Raw genomic sequence first — 7,055 nt, 5'->3', positions numbered from 1 at the left:
TATATTTCTAGTACCCTATGAAGATAGCCCCCCCTAGTGTGAATATTTTGAACTAGTGCTTATAAAAGTTTTTTGAAACACAATACTTATAAAAGTCCTCAATATTTTACAAGCTAGAACAAGTTTTTCAATCAAAAAAAGGCAGGGGATCTTGGATTTGAAGTATCCCGAGTCATAGAGAGCACAAGGATATTTCCCTCGATGAAGTCTCATGAGACTGCTATTTTTAGAAAGCATTACTTTTTGCCCGAAATTAAACATGTTTTGAATTAAATGGTGTGACTATATATCCATTATTTACATGCATCAGAAATTTATATGAGAGTATCCAATTCATAATATCATAATTGATTCCCTTATCTTAAGTAGTTGCTAATGGAAACTGCCTTCTTATTAGTAGTTGACAACTTGTTATTTGATTGCTACTAGCAATCAAATTGGGATCAAGGTTAGTTAGAAAATCTTGTGTATATCCTATTGTTCTGCATCCTTTGAATTTCAAAGCATGTAGAATTTGTACTACATCCTTGGAATTACCCTTGGAATTACAGAGCATGTAAAACTTTGTCACTACCACCTTGGGGTATTCCCAAGACTGTGGTATATAGGGAAGAATACTTTGTTGACTCCTTTCCAAGATTTTACTCCATTTTTTAATTTGATTAACAAATTTTCTTTTTGTTTTGATGAGACCAAATCGAATCTTGGAGAAGCAAGGACCTTGGCTCCTTTAAAGAAGAGACTTAAAACATAGTGGAAGATGAGCAATTTGCAGCTTTCCACCAGCCAAAAAATGTTTCTTATCAAGGAACTTTGTTCATCAAAGGTCCCTCTGAGTTTAGAATCATTTGGACAGTGTTTCTATGCATTTACGTAGTGGCAGGGGTCTTAGGTAGCTCCCTAATTGGTAGATTGTATATGTCTTCTCATGCTTTCAACTGGCAGTGGACCTAAACCTGCTAAGCCTAATGTGGGCTAAGAACCCGACTGCAACCAGAATCAAGTAGCGAGTACAACCACTTACCTATATTTAAGCCTAATGTGGGCTGAGAACCCAACTGCAACCAGAATCAAGTAGCGAGTCTAACAACTTATCTATTTCAAGCGAAAACCCGACTGCAACCAGAATCAAGTAGCGAGTCTAACCACTTATCTATTTTAAGCAAAGACTCTTGGACCTGAACCTAAAAAAGGCTATTTGGGCTGAGAACCCGACATTAACCAGAATCAAGTAACGAGTCTACCCACTTACCTATTTTAAGCAAAGACTCTTGGTTTCAAGATATTTTACCTGAATCCATGGCTATCATTTCCAAGGAAGAGGAATGATGTCATGGCTATCATTTCCAAGGAAGAAGAAATGATGATAGATGGTAATACTAACCCCCTAATTAGACTACTAGTGGGAAAATTGTAACACAAACTATGTGATGTCACCAGCAAGAGATTGGGCTAGGAAGGCTTTAGGGACCTCAAAATTGGAAAGATTTTACATATTTTTTATGGACTAAAAAAAAAGAGTCTTCAATGTGATTCCCAACCAAGAAAGAACTTTGAGTCCGTATTTGAAAAACCTAAATGTTTTTCAGGAAGATAGACCTGACTAGGGATTCTATTTCTATAGGGACGTATGGGATAATAGATATATTCCCCATGTGACTAGCCTGAAGTAGAGAAACTCTAACCCAGTGAATAGTGCACCTCTACTTTTTCATGACTACATAGTGCCTGACTCTCTTCTGGACCCTTGATGGTGGGTATCCCAGTTGTGTGCCATATAACTATGTTTATATAGCACTTCCATTTCCCATGGGGAGCAAACTCATACCTATTGTTTAGTGAGAAGCACACACTTAAACTGTTGTATTGATTGCTTCAGCCCAAAATGTATTGGGCAACAAACCCTTTGCCTTCAACATGCATCGAGCCATCTCCACATGACAATTTGATTACAGCGTTCTACAACACTATTTTGTTGAGGTGTGTGAGCAGTGGTGAGTTGGCGCTTGATGCCATTCTCCTTGTAGTAGCTATCAAATTCCGTTGAAAGGAGTTCTCCTCCTCGATTTGTATAAAACTTCTTCACCTTCTTTCCTATCTCATTTTCTACAAGCTTATGCCATTGTTTGAACTTGCCAAAAGCTTCAGCCTTATCCCAAAGGAAATAAACCCACATCTTCCTACTGTAATCATCGACTAATAGCATAAAGTAAGAAGATCCCCCTAATGCAGTAGTAGACATTTCACCACAAAGATCAACATGTACCAGCTCTAGTGGAGTCTTTGCCTGATTGTTGCTTTCCTATGGAAATGCCTTGCATTGTTGCTTGCCCATCATACACGCTTCACATGGTTCCTGCAATTCTAAAAATGTAGGCAAATTAGCTCTACCATACCCTTTTTCTGCATGTCCTTTAGCACTGCAAATCCAATCTGACCAAATCACTCGTGCGCCAAAGCTTGCTTGTGCTCTTATCTACAGACATTGTAAGGGCACTCAGTTTGTAGAGGATTGTTGCACCTTACTCCTTTGCCGACTACCTTGCCAACAACATCTAGAATTTTTGCTTCAACTTTTTGAAGCATACTTCAAGCCTATGATCTGTCATCACAGCAACAACTGATAGTAGATTTCTCTTTATTTGCAGTATATAGAGCACATCTAATAGCTGTTAATGACCGCGTCCAGCTGGTCATAGTGTGTGGACATTAGCTAGGATTAGTTGTGTGTGGACACAACACATGTAGTGTGTTGTAGATTATGGATTATGGCTTTATGCAGTGTGTGAGAAGGGAGATGGCTTCTCTCTATGGTTAGGGTTTGATAATACATTAGGGTTTGCTCCTGTGTGTGTGTCTCCTCTCCCTCTACTTGTTTTTCATCATGGTATCAGAGCCTGGTGCTCTCTATTAGGGTTTATGAGTGAGTGAGAGAAGAGGGAGAAGAAGCTGTGAAGCTTGCCATTGGAGCTGTGAAGCTTGGAGCACACTGATTTTCATCAAATCTCAGAGCTTGGCCTATCGGGTAAGGACTACTAAACATCCTTGAGCGGATTGCAGGTGCAAAAACACAAACAACACCAGATTTGAGTTGGCCAAAGCAAAGAAAAATTTTGTTTTGCAAGCTCTCCATTGAAGCTTGAGTGTGGTGAATGTATGAGGCAAATGGATGCGAATCTAACAAAGAATCATGTATCTAGCAAATGGGAATGTATTGGAAACTCATGTGCAAGCCCTACAATGAATTTGAAGCAAAGATGATGCATTTAAGTGATTGGAATTCACTGTTTTGAAGCCCTCACAAAAACAAAGAAGAGATGTCCATTGTTGATGAAATTGGAGCCGGTTTTTTACAAAAATCACCTCATTAATGGATTGTGTACCTGCCTAGGAGTGTTGGGTACCTATATATGGCTTCAATTACTGTTACAAACTTGTCAAATCTCCTCAGGAGTAGGCGGCGTAGCCTGTAGGGCAAAATAGAGCAGAAATTTCAATACCTTGCAAAGTGGAGGCCAAATTCTACTTTGGTGATTGATTAAACCCAGAACTTCCATAGCAATTTTGTGATACACATACTTGAGAAGGTTGCTATATGATTGGTTGGAGCAATTATGCATTATGGAGCTGATTATGAGCTGATTAAACAGGCGGCTGTCTGTAGTAATTAGTGAAACAAAGGGTCATTAGTCGACTAATTACTCTCTCAACTTAAATAATTATTCTAATTCCTTTTACATGGAGTTAGTAAACATCATTGCTAAGCTAATGAATGCCTGGTCTCTCAATTTGAACAAGAATCAAAGGAATTAGAGCACTTTTACTACTCGTTTTGACTGGTTTTATTGGTTTTTCTCAAAACAGAGAAGGGGATTTGATAAATTTGGTATGTACACACCTTGGTTGGTGTTGATATGCAACATTGAGCTTGTTTAGGTGTCAATGCAAGTTATCCACACTTGATTGAACCACTACATTGCAATTTGAAGCCTTGGAAAGTGTGCCAAAACAGGGTACTTTGGATTGTGTATACCAGTTCAATTTGAATGCAATCAGTTTGATTTTCTACATCAATAGTGAAGTTCGTTGAGTACTTTGGATTATTTGGAACACTTATTAGAGTGTGGTTAAGCTGAGGAAGGTTCATTTACAGATTTGGACATGTGCGGAAGGTGCATTTGCATTGAGCAAATATATCAGACAACCCAGTACAGATTGTGGATGAGAAGTTGGATAGAAAGAACTTCCAGGCATGGAAGTACAAGATTAAAAGCTTTTTGAAAGGAAAAGGGTTTTGGAACCTTGTTACAGGTGCGGAGCTAGAGCTAGAACTACCCCGACAACCTACACAACAACACGTTGTAGCTCATAAGCAATGGTCAAAGAGAGCATACAAAGTTTTGCATTACTTGTCTATATGTATCTCGGATGCTATACTCATACATATACTTGATGCGGAGAATCCCAAGGATGCATGGGATACATTGGTAAAGCTGTTTGATACAGATACTAGTGCTCGGAAGTCTCAGTTGAGACAACAAATTCATAATGTGAAGCGGAAAGGAAGGAGTATCCATGATTATGTACAAGAGATAAAGAAGTATGCAGATGTATTGGCAACTATCAATGCCCCCATGCCTGATGATGATTTGGTAGACATTACCTTGCATGGTCTTGGTGGCAAGGAGTACAAGTCTTTTGATACATCTATTTCTGTTCGGAGTACAGGTTTACCAGGTTTTGATGAGTTGGTTTCACTCTTGCTTGTTGAGGAAATCAAACTCAATGACTCTTTTCATGATGCATCTACTATTCATGATGATAATGGCAGAAATCAGGCTTTCTATTCACAAAGGGGATTTAGAGGTAGGGGGAGAATTGCATCATGTGGTCATGGGGTAATGGTCATGGATGGCAAGATAGGTCACCACACAACAGAACTTTCAGCCTACATATGGTGCTAGAGGTGGTCGTGGATATACACCTCAGAGAGGCAGAGGTAATCCTCGTGGAGGAAGAGGACGTTGGGCAAGGCCAACAAGCATCTATGCAAAATGTGGAATGCCATTACTATGGGAAATTTGGTCATATGGCACGTGATTGTTTTCGCAAACAAAATGATTTGAGAGGGGTTAGAGCACAACATGGTGGACATTATGCACAACATGGTGGAAATTATGCAAATGGTGGAAATTTTGCATCAAGTAGTAATGATGGCAGCGCAAATCACTTGTTTGCCATGAAACATGTCATGGGATCTATGATGACAAATGGTCAAAGTGATGTTGGTATATGGACTCTGGAGCATCAGACCATATAACTTGTCATGGCGAATGGTTTGAACATATGAAGCCTATGGATGTGAAAGGCTATGTGGACAAGAGATGATACCCAGCATGCTATCACAAATGTTGGAAGCGTACCATTGGTGATGTGCATGATGGTGAAACAAAGTCTATGGTGGCAGATGTCTGTGTAGTATACTAGTAGTCATAGACGGTTCTATAAAGGTAGCAGGCCATCTAGATGTTGTAAAATGATGGTGCATTGTGGTTATAATTGTTGTCTAAATATGTTGTGTGTAATATACTAGTAGTCATAGGTGGTTCAGTAGAGGTAGCAAGGCATCTAGATGTTTCAATGATGGTGCATTATGGTTATGGTTGCTATAGTTTAAATTTGATTAAGAAATTTTGTGGTAAACATCTCTTGTGTCAGTTTGAGCAGTGAGTTACACCACTACTTTTCATGGTTGTGTGGCCCCATGATCATGTAGTCCTCATCTACCTTTCATGTATTTGTTGTTTGGTCTTTGTCACTTGGGTATATACATAGAAAAAGTATATTTGCCAACCCATATATGTTTATAACATGATAATCGACTCTCAGATTTTTACCTACTTGTTTTGGTCCTCAATTTATTTATTCTTTTAGGCCAACTAATTTCAAGTATGTTTTGTCCCCATCACAAGCATGCACTTAGTTGATCTTATGTGCAAAAACTAACCTACCCTCACCATTGGTCAAACACCCATCCCTTTGTGAGGGCTCACAATTTTATTAACCTCTTTACTTGTACAATGTATAATTCCTTATAAAGCCTTGGCATGCGCATTTTTTATGAATGCCTATGAAAGTTGGGCTATTTGAGCTATTCAGATATAAATAAGGAAAAACGTCATGAGGGCCTCAATTAGAATTGTTCACTCATAGTTGTGAGATGCTTACACATATTCTAGAAAAGTTTTTGTAAGAGAAGATTATCATGGAAAAATATCATGAGGGCCTTCAATTAGAGAGTTGTTCACTCATAGTTCTGAGATGCTTTTGCACCAATTCTAGCAAAGTTTTTTAAGAGAACATTTATCATGGGCTACCCCAAAACTAGCCACTTATTCTAGCAAAGGTTTTTTAAGAGCACATTTATCATGGACAAAACTAGCCAATTTATTCTAGAAAAGTGTTTTTAAGAACACATTTATCATGGGCTACCCCAAAACTAGCCCACCTATTCTAGAAAAGTTTTTTTAAGAGCACATTTATTGTGGACAAACTGGCCCATTTACTCTAGAAAAGTATTTTTTAAGAGCACATTTATCGTGGACAAAACTAGCCCGTTTACTCTAGAAAAGTATTTTTAAGAGCACATTTACTCCACATTTATCATGGGCTATCCCAAAATCCAAGGTTTCTATACATTCATATACGTAGAAAAAAAAATATTTACCAACCCATCTAAATTTGTAACATGATAATAGACTCAGAGTTTTACCTGATTGTTTGGTCCTCAATTCATTTATGTTTTTAGGCCAATGTATTCTAAGTATGCTTTGTTCCCATCACAAGCATGCACTTACTTGATCTTATGAGCAAAAACTAACCTAGCCTCACGATTGGTCAAGCAGCCATCCCTTTTATTAACCCCTATATTGCTTACTTATACAATGTATAAGTCCTTGTAAAGTGTTTTGAACATGCATTTGATGATGGATGCCTATGAAAGTTGGGGTATTTGAGTTATCCACGTATTGGTAGGAAAAATATCATGAGGGCCT

The sequence above is a fragment of the Cibotium barometz genome, chromosome 29 (assembly GCF_041138505.1).
Source record: "Cibotium barometz isolate CiBa-2024 chromosome 29, ASM4113850v1, whole genome shotgun sequence".
NCBI classification, from domain to species: Eukaryota; Viridiplantae; Streptophyta; class Polypodiopsida; order Cyatheales; family Cibotiaceae; genus Cibotium; species Cibotium barometz.
This window is presented reverse-complemented; position numbering follows the sequence as displayed.